Source organism: Oncorhynchus clarkii, chromosome 19, assembly GCF_045791955.1.
Source record: "Oncorhynchus clarkii lewisi isolate Uvic-CL-2024 chromosome 19, UVic_Ocla_1.0, whole genome shotgun sequence".
Taxonomy (NCBI): Eukaryota; Metazoa; Chordata; class Actinopteri; order Salmoniformes; family Salmonidae; genus Oncorhynchus; species Oncorhynchus clarkii.
Window position 1 is genome coordinate 29,735,726 of NC_092165.1, and position 6,382 is coordinate 29,742,107.

Here is a 6,382-nt window from a genome sequence, read left to right on the forward strand (position 1 = left end):
GTCAAACAGCTCCCATCCGGCCCCCCTTCACATGAGCAGCCTAAAACAACGTTCAAAGACGGTTGACATCTAGTGGAAGCCGTAGGTAGTGCAAAATAACCCATATCCCACTGTTTATTCGATAGGTGTGAGTTCAAAAACAACAAACCTCAGATTTCTCACTTCATGTTTGGATTTTGTCTCAGGGTTTTGCCTGCCATATGAGTTATGTTATACTCACAGACATAATTCAAACAGTTTTAGAAACGTCAGAGTGTTTTCTATCCAATACAAATAATGATATGCATAATATGCATAATATCTGGAACTGAGTAGGAGGCAGTTCACGCTATTCATCCAAAAGTGAAAATGCTGCCCCCTATCCCAAACAAGTTTTAACTTCTTATGGCTGCAGGGGCAGTATTGAGTAGCTTGGATGAAAGGTGCCCAGAGGTTCCCAGATTAAACGGCCTGCTTCTCAGTCACTAATATATGCATAGTATTATACGTATTGGATAGAAAACACTGACGTTTCTAAGATGTCTGTGAGTATAACAGAACTCATATGGCAGGCAAACACCTGAGAAGAGATCCAAACAGGAAGTGGGAAATGTGATGTTGCTCGATTCCTACGGCTTCCACTAGATGTCAACTGTTTTTAGAAACTTGAATGAGGCTTCTACTGTGATGTGGGGCCGGATGGGAGCTGTTTGAGTCTGTGGCCTGGCAGAGAGACAGGTCCTGGTCATGCGCATTTCACATGATAGCGACCTGCGTTCCATGGCTTTTCTACAGACAATGGAATTCTCCGGATTGGAACGTTATTGAAGATTTATGATAACAACATCCTAAAGATTGATTCTATACTTAGTTTGACAAGTTTCTTCGACCTATAATATAACGTTTTGAAGTTTTCGTCCGACGTTCGGCTGGGCCTGCACGAGCGTTTGGATTTGTGTACTAAACGCCCTCACAAAAGTAGCTACTTTGACATAAATAATGGACATTATCGAACAAATCAAACATTTATTGTGGAACTAGGATTCCTGGAAGTGCATTCTGATGAAGATAATCAAAGGTAAGGGTATATTTATAATGTTATTTCTGTTGACTCCAACATGTCGAATAATATTTCTTTTTTTTCTGAGCGCCGTCTCAGATTATTGCATGGTTTGCTTTTTCCGTAAAGTTTTTTAAAAATCTGACAGTGGTTGCTTTAAGGAGAGGTATATCTATATTTCCATGTCTTACAATTGTATTTTCATCAACATTTATAATGAGTATTTCTGTAAAATGATGTGGCTCTCTGCAATATCAGCGGATGTTTTTGGAACTAGTTAATGTAACGCGCCAATGTATACTGAGGTTTTTGATATAAATATTAACTTTATCAAACAAAACATACATGTATTGTGTAACGTGAAGTTCTATGAATGTCATCTGATGAAGATCATCAACGTTTAGTGATTAATTTGATCTCTATTTGTGCTTTTTGTGACTCCTCTCTTTGGCTGGAAAAATGGCTGGGTTTTTCTGTGAGTTGGTGGTGACCTAACATAATCGTTTGTGGTGCTTTCGCTGTAAAGCCTATTTGAAATCGGACACTGTGGTGGGATTAACAACAAGATTACCTTTAAAACGGTATAAAATTCATGTATGTTTGAGGAATTTGAATTATGAGATTTCTGTTGTTTTGAATTTGCCTCCCTACATTTTCACTGGCTGTTGTCATATCGATCCCGTTAACAGGATTGCAGCCCTAATAAGTTTTTAAGTGAATGTGTTATCATTAAAATTGACTGAACAAAAATAAAGCCTTACTTTGTTGGCTTAGATTTAACCTAATGTGGTGGACTGAAAGTCACATTATGCAGGCTTGTAAAGTGATGTGTAACTCCTATTTGAATCCAGCGGGAGCTGGGAATGTGTATTCACCAGCAGCCAGCATTCAGAATGGTTAGGAAAAATAAGTTATACTGAAAAAGTTATTTCAAAGATTTTACTGAGTTACATATAAGGAAATCAGTCAATTTAAATGTATTAATTTGGCCCTAATCTATGAATGTCACATGACTGGGAATTCAGATATCTTAAAGAAATGAGTGGCATGGATCAGAAAACCAGCCAGTATCTTGTGTTACCACCATTTGCCTCATGCAGCGCAACACATCACCTTCACATAGAGTTGATCACGCTGTTGAGTCAGGCATTTTGGAATGTTGTCCCACTCCTTTTTATTGGCCTTGTGAAGTTGCTGGGTATTTACGGGAACTGGAACACGCTGTCTTACACTTTAATCCAGAGCATCCCAAACATGACAAACAAGAACTGATTTTGGGAAACACTGCTATATTGAGCCATAAAAAAAGGGTTGTAACCATAGCGGAATTTTTGGGGCCTTCTAGAACCTTTTTGAATGGTTGTTTATAGCAGGGTTTCCCCAAACTTTTAATGTATTTATTTCTAAGTATAAATATAAAACTAACAACAGGTATACTTTTTGCCATTTTCTTATAAGAAAAGGTATGGGATACCCTCACTCAATTTGAGCCCAAATACACCAAGCCCTTCCCAGACACTGAGGTATTTAACGAGTGCATGGGACAGTATTGGAGGATTTGGCTATACCAACATCTATGGATAGCACTCCGTTCGTCATCCTCCTATTGTAGTGGGCCAATGAAAATATATCTTGGGAAATTCCCCTCCTTATCTTGATGTGGCCAAGCCTGCGCTAACATATCCTGTAAAGATCCATTCATATCTTTTGGCCACTCACCGGGATATTTTATGTTTTTTTTGTCTGGGAGTCGGATTTACCAGCAGCAGCACCACTGTCATCGGGGACGTGGAGCGACGAATCTGAGCACGGGTCCTAGATATTAGGGTCTCCGCTGGCAATGTTTGGAGGTGTGGCTAGCCTGGTGAGACCACCTGTTCTTGTCCACCCAGGCAGCTGTCATCATCGGTGGAAGTGGATAGCCCTGACTCGCCCTCTTTGCTGTCGATATGAATTGGCATTTCCTTGGAGGCTTGTTGTTCTCCACACCAGCTGATGGAAATTGTTGCACGCTGATACATTTCAACAGCTTTTGCTTAGAGAGTGTGCCTCTTTTCTTATTTATTTATTTTATTTAATTTTTTATATATATTTGCCTCCTGAAAGTTTTTGTCTCTTCGACATGGTAGCAAATCTGGTTGCAAGTCTCTATAGCTTACTTTTAATCTGAAATGATTTCCACTAAAGTGGTTGTTCAACTAAAAGTTTTGATATTATGCTGCGGGATTTAGAGGTAATCAGTAGGTTAGTACTGTACCCTGCGTCACTGCTTCATTGCTCCAGACCAGCACAAGGGGGAGTTAGAACACTGATTATGTTTTTGGGTCCCAAGGCACTACTGCCTTAATCACTAATCATCACACACAAACATAAAAAAACAGTACAATAGTTTAATTTGCAGATTCATTTTTATTCATGTGATAATCACATGTAAAAACACACACATATCACCATCGCTACCAAGGATAGTGGGCGTGAACTTCGGGAGAAGCAGGAATGGAGTGGTAGCGGGAACTGCAACAATGGCTATGAGCTGGTGGCTGGGACACCGCCGGCCATGCAGTAGCCGATCAGGGGCACCAAAGTATACAGTTATTGGCTGAGTCAGGTGATCGAGAGGAGCAAGAGCAAGAGCAGCACACACGTATGTTGTGACAACCTTTTACCAGTTGTAGGGAGGCTATTTAGATTCTCATTAATGGAGACACCTATTTCCAAACCTTTTTCTATAAAACATATTAATGCGCTAGAATGGAGTGGAAGTTATGAAACTCCCTCCCGTGGTTCTTTTTAAGGGAAAAGTCCTCAATGTAATTGACATTAGGCTAAAAGTGGAGAATTATACATTTTCCTCTGTTGGCCATCAAGTAGCCTATTAATGTAAACTCAGCAAAAAAGGACCTTGTCTTTCAAATATGAGTTGTAAAAATCTAAATAACTTCACAGATCTTCATTGTAAAAAGGGTTTAAACACTTTCCAATGAACCATAAACAATTAATGAACATGCACCTGTGGAACGGTCATTAAGACACTAACAGCTTACAGACGGTAGGCAATTAAGGTCACAGTTATGAAAACTTAGGACACTAAAGAGGCCTTTCTACTGACTCTGAAAAACACCAAAAGAAAGATGCCCACGGTCCCTGCTCATCTGCGTGAACGTGTCTTAGGCATGCTGCAAGGAGACACGAGGACTTCAAACGTGGCCAGGGCAATGTCCGTACTGTGAGAAGCCTAAGACAGCGCTACAGGGAGACAGGGCGGACAGCTGATCGTTCCCGCAGTGGCAGACCACATGTAACAACACCTGCATAGGATCGTTGGTTCCGAACATCACATCTGTGGGACAGGTACAGGATGGCAACAACAACTGCCTGATTTACACCAGGAATGCACATTCCCTCCATCAGTGCTCAGACTGTCCTCAAGAGAGTGAGAAAGGCTGGACTGAGGATTTGTAGGCCTGTTGTAAGGCAGGTCCTCACCAGACATCACCGGCAATAACGTTGCCTATGGGTACAAACCCACCGTTACTAGACCAGACAGGACTGGCAAAATGTGCTCTTCACTGACAAGTCACGGTTTTGTCTCAACAGGGGTGAGATTTGTGTTTATTGCCGAAGGAATGAGCGTTACACTGGGGCTTATACTCTGGAGCAGGATCGATTTGGAGGTGGAGAATCCATCATGGTCTGTGGCAGTGTGTCACAGCATCATCAGACTGAGCTTACAGGGAAGACATCCTCCTCCGTCATGTGGTACCCTTCCTGCAAGCTCATCCTGACATGACCCTCCAGCATGACAATGCCACCAGCCATACTGCTAATTCTGTGCGTGATTTCCTGCAAGACAGGAATGTCAGTGTTCTGCCATGGCCAGCGAAGAGCCCGGATCTCAATCCCGTTGAGCACGTCTGGGACCTGTTGGATCGGAGGGTGAGGGCTAGGGCCATTCCCCCAAGAAATGTACTGGAGCTTGCAGGTGCCTTGGTGGAAGAGTGGGGTAACATCTCACAGCAAGAACTGGCAAATCTGGTGCAGTCCACGAGGAGGAGATGCACTGCAGTACTTAATGCATCTGGTGGCCACACCAGATCCTACTGTTACTTTTGATTTTTACCCCCCCTTTGTTCAGGGACACATTATTCAGTTTCTGTTAGTCACATTTCTTGTTCAGTTTGTCTCAGTTATTGAATCGAATGTTCATACAAATATTTACACATGTTAAGTTTGCTGAAAATAAACACAGTTGACAGTAAGTAGACATTTATTTTTCGGCTGAGTTTATATGCCATTGTAGGCTACCATTTGATACAATAAATATGTTGAAATGATGATATCACTGGAGTCATTGCAAATGAATTTGTACCACTTGTGTAGCCTACCTGGAGCTGGCAAATCAATTTAATAAATAGGCTATAACTTAAGTTTATTGTTGTTGTAGCCTTGTGTTATTATGAATGCTTTAGATTTACGTTAAAAGTATTCAGATTAGGCTACAGGTAAAACACTTTTGAATTTTTTTTAAAAACTGGTTGTTGTTGACAAGCATATTCAGTTCTTACACATATTATTAATATTGAATTCAGTTATTGAAATTGTAACCACATCTTCAGTAGCCTATTCCAGCAGGCTATTGGGAAACTCAAGAACTTCTTATTGCGAAATCGCCTTCCTATTCATGTTGAATAAATTAGTATATATATATATATTTTTACCACCTTTATTTAACCAGGTAGGCAAGTTGAAAACAAGTTCTCATTTACAATGCGACCTGGCCAAGATAAAGCAAAGCAGTTCGACACATATAACAACACAAAGTTACACATGGAGTAAATCAAACATACAGTAGAAAAATAAGTCTATATACAATGTGAGCAAATGAGGCGAGATAAGGGAGGTAAAGGCAATAAATAGGCCATGGTGGTGAAGTAAATACAATATAGCAATTAAAACACTGGAATGGTAGATTTGACAGTAGATGAGTGTGCAAAGTAGAAATACTGGGGTGCAAAGGAGCTAAATAAATAAATACATACAGTAGGGGAAGGGGTAGTTGGGCTATGTACAGGTGCAGTGATCTGTGAGCTGCTCTGACAGCTGGTGCTTAAAGCCAGTGAGGGAGATAAGTGTTTCCAGTATTTGAACTAAGAAAGCTGCTAAATTGTTCAGTTTACATCTTGTCTACATCTTGTCTAGGCTACTGTAGACTATATTAAATCAGATGTAACCCTATAGGTTACCTGCCTTTATCTAAGCAAACTCTGGCAACATTTTGTTAAAGAACCCAGATTTTTATCTGTAGCCTGTCTATTGAAATGACAAGTCAATCTTGCAAATGGG